This window comes from Macrobrachium nipponense, chromosome 4 (genome assembly GCF_015104395.2).
Source record: "Macrobrachium nipponense isolate FS-2020 chromosome 4, ASM1510439v2, whole genome shotgun sequence".
Classification (NCBI taxonomy): domain Eukaryota; kingdom Metazoa; phylum Arthropoda; class Malacostraca; order Decapoda; family Palaemonidae; genus Macrobrachium; species Macrobrachium nipponense.
This window is the reverse complement of record NC_061100.1, coordinates 137,952,403-137,968,054: the sequence shown is the minus strand read 5'-3', so window position 1 is coordinate 137,968,054 and position 15,652 is coordinate 137,952,403. Positions and strand designations below refer to the sequence as shown.

Below are 15,652 nucleotides of genomic sequence, written 5' to 3'. Positions count from 1 at the left end.
ACCACTTCCTTAATTCATAAATTCAGTCCCATTCATGGTAACTGTTCACAAATTCTAGCACTTGAATTTAACTTTTGGTTTGCATACAATGAACGGATTCACTAAACAACTTTGGAATAAAATCATGGTACTATGTATATTAAATACTCTATGTATTATTATTAGATATAAAAGTAAACGTGGCGGTATGAATCAAATTTAAAAGTTCACCTTAATTTTAAGATAATCAGCCGAGATAATGCATGGAACTACTTTGTTTACGAGTGAGTAGCGCGTAGAGACTCACTGTCATCTCAGAGGGTTGTTGTGCGGTATCAGGTGAGGAGGAGAAGAAGGCAAAGTCGATTGACTCCGTCGGTCTGAGAAAGAATATTTCAATCTTTTTTTTTTTTTACTGTGTCTCCTGGAAGTTTAGCAACATTTCATCCAACTCAGATAACCTAGGTGAGTATGCTTTAATGGAATTGTTTTGTTTGGAGGTGCTCCTCTTTGCCGTAGTTCTCAGCACGACTCACTCTTATTCGACTTGTATGGATTCTCATCAGCATTCGGAGCATTGCAAATGCAATATAATAAACAATAGCACTCAAAGCGGAAATCGAAGCTTGTGGTCGATTGAGTGGAAACAAACGTAAACGTTCTTTGGCTTATGGAACGTATGCGTTTACTTCTTTACTGGTAACAAAAGATAAATAAATGTTTGTCCAGAACTCTGGTAGTATAGTATATCCTACGTTGGCCACGACTTAAGATTAAGTCTGCAGTCTTGTGGTGTCATTTTTTTGCCTTAAGCTCTCAAGCTTGACGAAATTTAGAGACTCTATATTAAAACATGAGAAAATGTAGGTTTATTATCTACTATTTGGTTAGTTAGAAGCCTAGTTTATGTCACGTTTCTGTGCTTCTTGTCAGTCAACTTGATCGTTTATGTAGGTTTGTTCAAAATGAATTGGCCGAAGCCGAGGTCAGTCAAATACTGTATCGGCAAACTTATAACCTTATATTTATGTCAAATTGAGATACGTTTGATGTAGGCCGGACGTAGCCCAGGTTTTATTGGCTACTACAAGCCTAAGCAGTGCTACTCGTCTTCCTATAGCCAAATTTTAGTTAGGTAGTATTGTAACCCGAAGACAGTCAACTTTATTCATAAGAATTAGCCTAGGCTAGCCATATCCTGTAGCCTGGTGTGAAACTAAGATTACTTGGCCAGATATTTTTAATTATAGTATATTTCACTTGTTTTAACATTTTGGCAAAGGGCAAAAGACTTATTCCTAATCTAGCATATAACAAAGTTTTGATCATGCCCTGAACAGCACTACAAAGTGGACCATATAGCCTAGGCTAATGATTGTTATTAGGCTATGGGAAGGATTGAATTAAAAAATTGAAGAGTTTTAGATTTGACCAGATTTTCCATAAATTCTTTATAGTGAAAGATTAAATCACTGTGTTTTGAATTCCAATCAGTGGCGGCTCGTGGATCATTCACGGGGGTGCTGTTACTTAATTTCTTTTTTAGATTCCTTCATATTAACTGCATAAACACACATTTTATACATATATATATATATATATATATATATTATATATATAATATATATATATATATATTTATATATAATCTTTATAATATAATGCGTGTGTTATGCAGTTAATATGAAAGAATCTAAAAAAGAAATTAAGTAACAGCACCCCCAGAATGATAGCCACGAGCCGCCACTGATTCCAATATACCTAGTAGGATGGGAATAGTGAAATTAAAGGTTCTGGTCATGTCTACATATTCTAGTGTAATTTTTTCTCTTCTCTTCCTAAGTTATTTTTATTTTTATTTTTATTTTATGTAATAACTATAAAAATATATTTGTATGGTTAAAATTTGAAAGTTTCTGGTCAATCCATTCAGCAACAGTAAAGGGATTGACAATGTGGACCAGTCGGGGACATTAGTGTAACCCTGTAGTAGCTAGGTATGTGAGAATCTGTGAAAAATTTATATTTGTTTCATGGAAATTCAGTGAGGTGCGTTAGCTGCTCATGAATTGTTTGAATAGTAATAAATCAATTGGAAAGATTATTCATATGCCAGTAAGGAAAAATATAGATATCAAATGTTACTAACAGTGACCTCTAATTGAATGACTTGCTTGGAGAGCAAAATAGGAAGCTGAACAGATGTATATTTTTAGCTCTACAAAAAAAAATAAATAAATAGAAAATAATGGCTTATATGATTGTTGGGACTTGCATGTAAATTAATCCCTAGGAAAGATTATGGTTATCCCAAAAGAAATAAGGCTGTCAACCTAACCAACTGCAGAGGACTTGATATAAGATTCGTAATGTATATTCACTTTGCTTTTGTGGAAAATATCTATTTTCAGTATTATTTTCGACTACTGACTTTACTTACTAATGAATTTGGATAAGGTTGAGTCATTCTTTGTTGTTGGATGGAATTTGTCAGTTTGTACACATTTGAGTGGTTAGGTAATTAGTTTGCCAAAAGTTATGCCACTTTAATGCTTTCTATTGATGTTCTTGTGGCCTGTAAGTAGGTACATACTGTATTTCTAAAAAACTGTAGCTAATTTAGGATAAGAAACAATACTGTAAGGCAGGAATGGTTATAAGTCAGGTTAAACTGTAGATCCTCCTGTGATAAAAGATTGCCCAGTTTTTGTGTAGCCTAATTTATAAGGTTATTCTTTAAATTTTGAGGGAGAGGTTTAGAACTACCATCCCTCTTTATAGCTTGTAGTACGTCCTTCTGTTGAGATAGGTTAGGTTAGTACCTTATGATGGGCTGATATCTGTGTCTGTTCAGTTTTGTTGAGGATTGTGAGGTTATGCCTGACTTATCACTAGAGGAGAAAAATTGTTTACAATTAAAACAGGCTAAGCCACAAAGTTTTAGTCTGACCCAGAAAGATTTTGTGCCTAATGAAAGTAATGTTGTTTTTTTATGCAATATAATCAAGATAGTCTCTCCTAGAACTTTTTCTATTAGAGCAATGGGTCATAAGTAATTGTATGCTTGCAGACTAGGGTAGCCTACTATAGTAATTTTCATGACGAAGTATCAGTTATGCAGAAAATGCATTGCTATTACTGTATTATTCTAGTTTTTATCTATAAACACTTCTGATCATTCTGCTCAGACATATATTTCGTTCTATATTTTCATTTCAAATAAATTTCCTTTTTATAGAAGAATTATTGGAAAGGCCATATAAACAACCTCAGAAAGTATTAGCATTTAAAGTAAGGTACCGACCACCTCAGAATGAGTAGACTCATCATCCTTTGACATGCTAGGGACAGAGTTCCATGTGATAAGTTAAGGGCATGGCACCCTGTGACAGGTTGGAGAGATGCTGTATTTTAATGCACCTCTCTTCCCTCTCCCTCTCCATGATAGGCAAGAAATACTTTATCCCTTATTAGGTTAGTTTTGGAAGTACAGTAGTACCTTGAGGTACGAAATTAATCCGTTCCGAGGCGCCCTTCGTATCATGAGGTTTTCGTATCTTGGACCACATTTTACATGTAAAATGGCTAATCCGTTCCAAGCCCTCCAAAAACAACCCAGTAAATTTCATAATAATGCTAAATTGATCTATAAACAATGAAATACTACAACAATTTGGACCATTCAATACCTAACTTAATAATGAAATGCAAATTAACCTGTAAATAAAGTGTATTAGTGTACATGGTATACAAGAAATACTGTACGTAAAATGTGGAAGCTTACCTTTCGAGTGAGGCTATCTCCGAAAGTGGCGGCAGAGGAGGAGGAGGACAAACGGCAGATACATACGTACACTTAACTTTACGAAAACATAAAAAAATGTAAGGAAAACATACATAAACTAAAATTTACGAAATACATTAACAAAACTGTAACACTTAACTTTACAAAAAACTAAAATTAAAATTTTTTTTTTCTTTTTTTGATTTTTAACTTTTTTTTTTACTTTTTATACTTATACGCAGGTTTTTTTTTTTTTTTTTTTTTTTTTATAGAATTTCAATTTCATCACCACTTTCAACTTTCTGTTTATCACTTGGTTCTTCCTTTTTGCTTTCAACTTTCTGTTTTTCATCGCTTGGTTCTTCCTTTTTGCTTTCAACTTTCTGTTTTTTATTACTTGGTTCTTCCTTTTTGCTTACTCCTGCTAATGCTAAAGGCCTCTTTAAAAAATAACGATCCAAGGAAGATTGCTTCTGCCTACTTTTCACAATGTTCCTGAAACGACTGAGGCAAACGTCATCGAACTGCGCAAGCATACGACCTGTGTGAGCCTTTTCGGGGTGTCTTTTTTTTTTTTTCTACAAACGATTGCACTTTATGAAAAGCGGCAATCTCCCACAAGGCCATTGTGTTGTGTTCATTAACGGCTGCCCGTCTTGATAATTATCTACTAATTGTTGCACCTCATGACTCTGTTGGACATGGTGTCCATCAAAACCCTGTTCAACCAAATGCTCTCTCTGCAACTGACTTGGGTACTGAATGTTCGGCTGCTGACCTTCAACTTAAACTGAAGTGCCTTGATTATACTGGTATGCATGTTGTAAATGATTGGTCAACACCCTCTGTTCAGCAGGGAGTGGAGATTCTACCAACCTTGCAAAGTTTCCAGTTATCCCATGAGAGAGACCTTGATCACTTATCCCATGTGAGAGATCTTGGTCACTTATCCCACGAGAGAGATCTTGGTCAATCATATCATATATGTCGTCACTCAAGAGGTGCTCTTCTTTTTCCATTTTCTGTGAAAAGAAATGAGAAATTTTTTTAAAATACACATGACACAAACACCATCACAATGTCAACTCTGACTAGTAGATTCAGAAACAGTTGACGATCCCGAAACGAATACCGCGTGCGTATGATAATGATGCTGGTACCGAGTGGCCGATGCACGCCACCACGTACATAGATGCATGATGAGAGGGATGCTGGCCAATAGGAGAGAAGGATCTCATGGCTGCGACTAGCATCAGGAACCAATGGGAGAGCAGGAGGAGGGTGGCGAGTCTACTAAGTTGGCGGCGAGCTAGTTTCAAAATTGTTATCGGTGGTTCGGGCGAATCTCGGACTTTACAGAAACCTTTCATATCTTGAAAACTTTTCGTGTGTAGAGCCGTTCAATTTTTTGTGTTGGCTTTCGTATCTCAAGTTTTTCGTAAGTTGAGCCTTTCGTATCTTGAGGTACCACTGTACGTATCCTTACATTTTACTGTCTTTCATTGATCCCCCACTGAAAAACTTAATACCCCTGATATAATTTACCAAAATAACTTTGATCACTGAACTTTGCTATGTTCAAATTGTTTTGTGATTTGGTCACTGAATTTTTTTTACCTTTACCATTTCTTGGTAAGGATTTTCCCATGTTTAGTGGGTCATAATACCAAAATGGCTCATTTCCAGTGAAAATGACCATCACAGTGTTTCAAAGTATATCTGAAGCCAGTGCAAAAAAAATCAATTTCCAATGTGCACAGCAATTATCAGTTGAAAGTAAATTTTTACCCAACCTGCTGTCTGTAAGATAGTCCTAGTGATGGCGATGACCTATGCCTAGCCTAGATGGTTTATCTTGAGACTGAAAAATTTGATAGATAGTGAAGAATATGCTATGTTGGGTCAGATAAAATTCTGTCGTAGTAATTTACTGGTGTGAGGGTAACATCCAAGTTAAAATACTTTGAAAAAGTACTTTTATTTCAAGTGTAATTTTCAACTATCATTGGCTTAAGGTCTTATTTTTTATTTGTACATATAGAAGAATAATCTAGCCACAATGGACAGAGTAAGGGATCAGATCCAAACAAAATTACATTCAGTCAAAGTGGTGCCATCACTAAGAAAGGAAAATGAAGCAAACCTCTATGGCATCCTCAGTTTAAAGAAACTTTATAATTGGGAGCCTTTACTGACATAAGTGAATAGAATTTATCAAAGATCATGATATAGCCACTGTATGTTTTTATATGTCATATGTGATAGCTGTCAACAAGTATTTTGATTCCACATATGGTAATTATTTACAAATGTAGTACATGGTAATTATTTAGAAATGTATATTTTTCACAAAGTTTGCTTCAAAGGCATATTGGACTTCATACAGGATATATTAAAGTTCAATGATGTTGAGTTTTGATGATCTTGTGAATCTTATTCTCAATTAAAAACATACATTGAAAATAAATTCCTACAATATGGTTCATTGTAGTCACTTTTAACTTCCATTATAAAGCTTAATATTTATCTTGGTACAATGGAAGTTACATATGTATTGAGTTAAATCTTATTTATTAGTCAGGTATAAAATAATATAAAACAAAGCCTAACAGGTTATATATACTGTTATATATGTACCAGTTTTATGGAGTCTTATCCTGTTCAAAGCAAGCCCTTGCAGCTGTTCTGTCTTTTCAGTATTGGCATATTATTGTGCTAATTCAAACATCCAAATCTAACATGTAATTAGGTGAAGCCTTGTAATCTCTTCCCCAACTAGTTGGTGGGCCTGTGTTTATGCTACAAAATCAGTTAAGAATACTTTTTTTATTTTTTACATCTCTTCCAAGAGCTTCATGATGCTTATCTGCGAAGATTAGCTGGTCTGTGATTGCTGTCATGTTTTTGAATGTACATTACATCAATCAATCTCAATTTGCAAGAAAGAGCTTAGCTGGTTAAAACCCCCGAGATTGTACTTATATTTCAAGTGGCTGTATATGGATATTTATCATATTCTTAAAAATGAGCCATGTTTGTTATACATTAATTTCATATTTACTGTGGTAATGTACACTATTTGCAGTTTTTAGTCTCAATTAAAAGTTACTGTTGCCATGACTCGCACATGAAGAAACCCTCTTAGGAACATAATACATACTGTAATGTAGTTTTAAATAACAGCAATGTGATTGAAATGCTTTGAAATAGAATGTCTACACTTCATTTGCTAAACTTTGTATAAATGAACCAGATTCTTCTGTTGGTTGCAAAAGTAAAATTTCATCTCTGCAGCATGCAGTGTTAGGTATCTACCTAATTCTCCATTACTAGGGTAATGTCTTGCCATTCACCTTCATTTTTACCGTAATTATGGCAACATGTCGCCTAGTCCCAGTCCACCAAAAATATGAATTTAACAGCTGTATCATATTTACATATGTTTGTTAACAAAACATAAACTAGCAAGGGGCTAATAGTATTGAATTTACTTTTAAATGATAATATTTGCTGTGTCATATAGAAGCCTCTATAGATGTACAGTGTATGAATTGCATAATTGTACATGATGTAGACAGTATTCTGTCCTTGGTTTTGTTTACTGTGCCTGTGGTAAATGTATACAATTACACCATGAATAGTGAAACTGTTAAAATGAGGTTTTGTGGCATATTTTACATTTGAACGAATGTTAAAACGCCTTTTCTCGGATATAGAAAGATTTGGAGTTGGGTACATCACTGTAAATCAAGAACACATTGAAATCCTCCTGAAAAACCACATTCCTGTATAGATGCATCCTAATGTAGCCTACTTTAGGGTGTTGTGTATTAATGCAACCAGGGACAGGTATAACCCCTTGACCTCATGCCGAGTTTTACCCAGAACATCGTAAATCCTACAATGGTTCCTTCTTTAATATCTTAAGAGTTAGGTGAGTCCTTAATGGCAATGCCAGATATGTTGTTCTCCTAACTTGTATGTACAGATTCAATTACTATGCTACTACACCAGGCAAAGTTATGTCTGCTTAAAATGATAAGGTGGCCTTACTGCTTTTGCAAAAGAGGGAATAACCTTAACCCTTAGAGTGCTGAACCAAATCAAATTGGAAATTATGGGACAAGCAATCGTAAGACACATGGTTATAAGAAGATGACAAATCTGGGTGATTGAACACGTAACTAAGATGATTACCTTTAATGTGATAAGTGGGAAATTTAAACCTTAAAAGCTTATGGTGGGCAAATGGCAAGGCTGATAACTACATTGATATTCACTGGTGTTACGGACCCCTTTATTGGGTCCTGGTGCAGTTCTTTTATTGCACTATTTATATTCTCAGTGATGTTCAAAAATACTCTGCGTAAAATGGTCAGTGGAGACGAAAACAAAAGGGAAAACTCAACAATATTTATTCACAACAAAAATAACATTAAGTCAACCTTGTGACTGAAAAGGACGTACCACTATCCTCATATCCATCCCGTAGGATCCCTAAACGCTAAGAAAACTAAGCCCTAGATAGAAACATGAGAGAGAACAAACACAAGAATACGTCTAAACAGGAATATATCCATACAATGGCTGGCCAGGCCAAAACCCAAATATACCTATAACTATAAACGAAAGAAGGAAGGTGAAGGATAAAAGTGAGAAAACACTTAAATTCCTACCTATGAATTACAATATAAACACCAAGGCCGATAGGCCATAAGGACCATCAGAGTCTATAAATATTGTATAGAAAAATAGATATATATAAAAAAAAATCAAACTCCTCACACAAAACAGGGGAAACTTCAGTCCAAAAATAAATTCAAATCGCCTTTACGGAGGCCGTGATCCAATACATCTCAGCTCTGCAGACGAGGGAGGACATGAATACACAGGTAACCACAGGTACAGGTGAGTCGGAGAAGGTCCTGCCCGACAACACAAAGGCAAACTCCTACCTGGTATCTGTCTCCCTACTTGACACCTCACGAGCCAGATTGCTCCCTCAGCAGCAGCTTAAGGTGTCCTTGGAGATAGACTGATGACTGCCCAAAGCTTCTAGTGCCAGCAGAACACGATGGCACTCAATACTCTAGGGAAATATATATATATATCCACTAAGGTGGCAGTACGACGAAGTCGCAGGTGACAAAGTCAACTGCGTCGAATACAGGTCACACGACGTCGCAGGTGACAGAAGTGTACCTGCGAAGGGCAGCTCCAAAAACAAGATTCAATGTTTTCCAATAATCGCCAGCTGCAGAGGTATCAGGAAGCAAAGGAAGGCCCGAACTAACTTTAGGCCGAGCATCGTCTTTCCAAAAGTCACCTCACAGGAGTCTTGCCGCACTCGAAAAATAAACAAACCACAATCGTTAACACGATAGTTCAAGCAATTAAGTGAGCGGGGAGGAGGCGAGAAACTATAGCGTAAACAAAACACTAAACACTTAACATTAACTGCCTTAAGAAATAATGTACTTAAAACTAGAACAAGGTTGACTTAAATAAATCGGAAAATTACGTTACTCTAATAGCTCCCCCTCCGAGAAAAAAAAAAAAAAAAAAAAAATTTTTTTTTTTTTTTTTTTTTTTTTATAACAAGAACATAGAACCTGGAAACAGGAACATTAAGGTCACCAAAAAAAAAAAAAAAACAAAAAAAAACAACAAGACAAAAGTTACTGGCCTGAAAATAAAACTAGATTTAAACAGCAAAGTCAAAACATGGTATATAAACAAAAAAAATAAATAACTTAAGTCTAAACAACGACAACAAGAAAAGACTAACAACCAAATCTTCACATAGCATACAAAACAAATCTGGAACAAATACGACAAAACTCGCAAAAATCAAGGAAGGTAAACGTTACGCTATACACACCTCGACTTACAGTGTACAAAAAAAAAAATTTTTTTATACAAACCCACCGGAGAAACGAGCAGGGCAGCGTACGAGGGAGGTAAAACAAACATATCAAATTCGTGAGAGCGCGTCAGGAATCTTATTTTCAGACCCCTTAATGTTTAATAACCAGCTTGAATTCCTGAAGCAAGAGAGCCCAACGCAAGATCCTCTGGTTGGCCCCTTTCATACGCTCAATGAAAACAAGCGGGTTATGATCCGTCCAGATCTCTATGGGAAGAGAAAAGTTAGTTACATAGGTTTTGAAATGTATAAGGGTACGGACCAAAGCAAGAGCTTCCTTTTCAATGGTAGAATACCTCCTTTCAGCCACCAATAACTTCCGACTAAAATAAGATATGGGGTGTACCTCACCTTCATCGTCCCTTTGGAAAAGGACACCACCTATGCCCACATCACTGGCATCTACTGCTATGATATAAGGTTTCTGAAAATCTGGGGAAGTCAAAATAGGTTTCGAAATTAGAATGGTTTTAAGCTTATTAAAAGCTTCCTCACACTGATTAGACCAACAAAATTTTTTACCCTTCTCTAAAAGGTTAGTAAGAGGTTGAGCAAGATCAGAGAAATTTCGCACGAAGCGGCGATAATAACCAGACATTCCCAGAACTCTTCTCACCTCTCTAATACTACCTGGCCTTTTTAAATTAATAATAGCCTCGAGGTTAGCTTGTTTCGGAGCCACCTGACCCAAACCAACCTCGTGACCCAAATAACAAACCTTTGCCTTGCCAAATTCACACTTTGATAAATTAAGTAACCAAACCTGCAGACCTAAGGGCCTCAAATACCTTACGCAATCTTACCATATGCGTACTCCAATCATTGCTATATACAACCAAATCATCAATATAAATTTCAGTTCCTTTCAAACCACAAATTACCCTATTCCATAAGCCTCTGAAAAGTACACGCGGCATTTTTGTCCATCCCAAATGGCATAACCTTGCATTCATACAAACCAAAGGGAGTTACGAATGCCGAGATTTCACGGGCTCGATCAGATAACGGAACCTGCCAATAACCCTTCAGCAAATCTAGTTTCGTAATAAATTTGGCAGAACCTATCTGATCGAGGCAATCATCAATACGTGGCAAAGGAAAAGAGTCATTTTTGGTGTGGGCATTAACCTTTCGATAGTCCACACACATGCGGAACTTCCCGTCAGCTTTTTCAACAAGAACAATAGGGGAACTCCAAGGACTGACTGATGGCTGAATCAGGTCGTGCTCCAACATATATTTAATCTCCTTTTCGACCAAATCCCTTTTTACAGGATTTAACCGATAAGGACTTTGTTTAACTGGGGAGGCACTACCTACATCTACATCATGGCAAAGAAAATTAGTTCTACCAGGAGAGTCTCGGAATAAATCTGAAAAGGAATAAATTAGATTAAACACATCCTCTCTTTGATGAGGATCCAAATGCTTCAGACCTTCCTGTAAAACTTCTAAATTTTGTATATTAGAAAAAAGAGCATCTGAAGAGACCTGACTCATTAAATCGTCCGAATCCCGAGGAGGAAATTCCACAGCTACAGATACTGGCTCAGAGACAACTGTTAAAGGATCAACACTTCTACTATGATACGCTTTCAACCTGTTTACATGAAAAACTTTACACTTCGCCTGCTTGAACCGGGAGCTTCAATTTCGTAATTCACCTCGGACAATTTCCTCAAAACTTTCCACGGACCCTTATATCTAGGTTCAAGAAAATTGTCTGGGTCCATACTCAAAATCAAAACCAATTCTCCTGGTTCAAAAGAACGGACTTTAGTGTTCCTGTCAAAGTTAAGCCACTTCATTTTATGCCTGAGAATAATTCAAATTATCCCGAGCAAACTTCCAAGCACTGAACATTCTCTTTCTCAAATCATCCACAAATTCTCCCATTTTGATATCTCCCCTTCGATTGACCCCTAATACTTCACAAAAAATGTCCAAAGGGCCACGGACTTTGTGCCCAAAAATCAGTTCGAAGGGAGCTACACCTGTGGAGGCATTGGGATGATTCCTAAGAGCAAACAGTGCGAGCGGCAGTGCTTTGTCCCACTCGCTTCCATGTTCATAACAATTTTTTTTCAAAATAGATTTTAATGTCTGGTGAAACCTCTCCACCACACCTTGACTCTCCGGATGATACGGAACACTCGTAATGTGCTGAATGGCCAGTTCAGCACACTTACCTCTAAACATTTTACTTGTGAAATTCGTACCGCAATCGGTCTGAATAACACGGGGGAGACCGTACCTGGAAAAGAATTCCATTATTTTTCAAAAAAACTACTTTAGAGGTTATCCGTCTCAAAGGGAAAGCTTCGGGAAATCTAGAGGCTCTATCCATAATTGTTAATAGATAAATATAACCAGACTTAGTTTTCGGCAAAGGACCAACCACATCTATCACCAATTCCGAGAATGGTTCTCCTCCGATCACAGGAATAGGATTTAAAGGAGCCGTTAGGAATAATTTGATTGGTTTTCCCATAACCTGACAAACCTCACATTCGTTCACAAAACGCTTCACAGACGATTTCATTCCAGGCCACCAAAAATATCTTGCTAATTTACGGAAAGTCTTCCATACACCAAAATGACCTGAAAGGAAATTGTCGTGAGCGAGACTCATTACTGATTCACGGAAATGGGAAGGGACCACAATTTGCTCAATCCGAGAAGCCTTGCTCAGATCATCTGTCGAAGGTCTACTAAATCTGTACAACAAATTATTTATTATACCAAACCGAGGCTTAGTTAGATCATTGATATCACCTAACTCAAAATTAAATTCTGTTTTCTGGGCCTCAATGAAAGCCAAACGATCCCAATCAGGTTTCAGAACATCATTAATAATAATATGACTATCACTACATCTACAGACCCGGGCCTTTCTACATCTACTTCTAATTACTAAATAATAATTCATCATCATTAATTGATTCAGCAGCTCTTGCTGTGGCACGGGTTGTTACAGAAACAGGATGGGCATGAACAGACAAAATAGGAAATAATTCCCGACCTTCACTATTGAGCATATCATTTCCCAAATGCCGTCAATACCAGGTATGGGGAGATTATCGACAACGCCAATCAGTAACCCTATCATATCCGGGAAAAGACAACCTGACATCCACCAACGAGCAGAAACAACAGTGTTCGGAACCCTCCCAGAACGACATAATTACCTGAACGCTCTTGTAAACCGTATTCAAAGTCTCACTCAACACCAGAGACCGAGCTGAACCAGTGTCCCTCAAAAACTTCACATTGATAGTTTTAGATTTATGAATTATTTTACCTGGCCAGACATATTTGTCAAAATCGAGTCACAAATTTTTTATTTATTGCTAGGGATGAATTATCATTACTATCTACCCTACTGCTAAACTACTTCAGTTTTTTCAACCTTATCACTAAAACCAGACCTGTTGGAAATTAATGAAATTGGATTCTGACCATTTCTCTGCAGATACCTCCTACGTGCATTGCACTGGTGCTGGATGACCTGGTTTGTCCACACCAGAAACAGGTTCCTCTACGTCCAGTACCTCTGTTATCATTATACCTGTTATAGTTTATTCTTGCCTGAATTAGGCATACCCTTGTTAACAAAGATACGAGGAGGAGGAGGCCCTACAGAGACTCCACCAACATTTCTGTCACCTGTAAAAGAATGGTCATTATCACCCTTAGGAATATTAGAGACAGACGAAATAGTTTCTACTCTCCTTCCATTACTGACGACACGAGAAGAGGGATTATTCATATCTTGATAACCAAAATTACCAGTTCCAGAACGATGAGTCAAGACATATTCATCTGCCAATTGGGCGGCATCATTCAGTTTTATAGCCTTAACCTCCTCGAGATGAACTCTCAACTCCTTGCTACACGCTTTCTTGAATTCCTCAAGGAGCAACAATTCCCTCAACGCAGCAAAAGACACTACCTGACGACTCTTTAGCCAGTCGTCGAATTGTTCCTCCTTGACCCGTGCAAATTCAACAAAGGATTGAGAAGGGTGTTTGTTGTAATTCCTGAATTTCAGACGATAAGCCTCGGGTACCAAATCATAGGCTTTTAGGACCAGTGCTTTGACCTTCTGGTAGTCCCGAGCAATTCCTTCCTCCAAGGCATTGTATACCCGGATTGCCTTGCCAACCAATCTACACTGTATCAATACCGTCCACATTTCAGAGGGCCAAGACAATCGGGTGGCAACCCGTTCAAATGCCTTGAAGAATTCAGGGACGTTCTTCTCATCAAAGACTGGCACTAACTTTAATGCCGCACCTAAATTAAATTTATCATTATTAAAATTATTCTTAGGGGAACTGATCATATTGGTCCCCTGCAACCTTGCCATTTGTAAATTTATATTAGCTACCTCCAGCTCGTGACGCCTCGCCCTCTCGTTCTCCTCAAATTCCAATTTCCTCAACTCGATGCGTTTGCAAATTAACTTATATTCTACCTCCTCCTTAGACTCTCCCCAAACATTGAATAGGAGCCAGGGGTCCCTCTGGCATAGGATTTGGGGAAGGCAAAAAAGGATTAGTAGACAAATTAGACTTAGGTAAATTAGATGGACCTTCAAAAATAATACCTGTGCGGGGAGGATCCTCAAACAAAGTCAAACCTGCTCTCACACTCAATTTTTCCTCCTCTGAATCTACATCAAACGTACTACCTTCATCATCACTGTCCTCTCGACTTTCGTTAATCAAATTTCCAGCCTCTGCTAAATCTTGAGAAATCTTATCTCTTACTGCCATCAATATTTCCCTCTTAGTGCCCGCAGATTTCAGCGGAACACCTAACCACTGAGCACAAGAAATTAAATGCTTCCTACTCAATACGGGCAAATGCTTTATACAATCGGCCGACCCCAAATATTCGGCAGGATCAAAAACAAACTCTTCCATTATGCCAAAACAATAAAGTGTACAGGGAGAAAGGCAATACTACAAAATAAATATTGAAGAGACCACCCCAGTGTCGCTCCACAGACCAAGATACCGAGTATCCCTGAGAATAATCCTGTCACGGTCGCCAACTTGTTACGGACCCCTTTATTGGGTCCTGGTGCAGTTCTTTTATTGCACTATTTATATTCTCAGTGATGTTCAAAAATACTCTGCGTAAAATGGTCAGTGGAGACGAAAACAAAAGGGAAAACTCAACAATATTTATTCACAACAAAAATAACATTAAGTCAACCTTGTGACTGAAAAGGACGTACTAGTCCTCAAATAATCCCGTAGGATCCCTAAACGCTAAGAAAACTAAGCCCTAGATAGAAACATGAGAGAGAACAAACAACAAGAATACGTCTAAACAGGAATATATCCATACAATGGCTGGCCAGGCCAAAACCCAAATATACCTATAACTATAAACGAAAGAAGGAAGGTGAAGGATAAAAGTGAGAAAACACTTAAATTCCTACCATATGAATTATATTAAACACCAAGGCCGATAGGCCATAAGGACCATCAGAGTCTATAAATATTGTATAGAAAAATAGATATATATAAAAAAAATCAACTCCTCACACAAAAAACAGGGAAACTTCAGTCCAAAATAAATTCAAATCGCCTTTACGGAGGCCGTGATCCAATACATCTCAGCTCTGCAGACGAGGGAGGACATGAATACACAGGTAACCACAGGTACAGGTGAGTCGGAGAAGGTCCTGCCCGACAACACAAAGGCAAACTCCTACCTGGTATCTGTCTCCCTACTTGACACCTCACGAGCCAGATTGCTCCCTCAGCAGCAGCTTAAGGTGTCCTTGGAGATAGACTGATGACTGCCCAAAGCTCCTCTAGTGCCAGCAGAACACGATGGCACTCAATACTCTAGGGAAATATATATATATATCCACTAAGGTGGCAGTACGACGAAGTCGCAGGTGACAAACGTCAACTGCGTCGAATACAGGTCACACGACGTCGCAG

The 15,652-nt window shown here is 37.5% G+C and overlaps 1 protein-coding gene across 2 annotated transcripts in view; it reads left to right on the top strand.

Annotated features, from left to right (window-relative positions):
* Positions 1 to 286: 286 nt before the first annotated feature.
* LOC135211221 (serine/threonine-protein kinase tricornered-like) overlaps positions 287 to 15,652 on the top strand; it is a 192,946-nt gene continuing 177,580 nt past the window's right edge. For both annotated transcript variants that reach the window (XM_064244473.1, XM_064244475.1), the window contains exon 1: positions 287 to 444. The gene's annotated coding sequence lies outside the window, so the exon portion shown is untranslated. The remainder of the gene's footprint in view (positions 445 to 15,652) is intronic.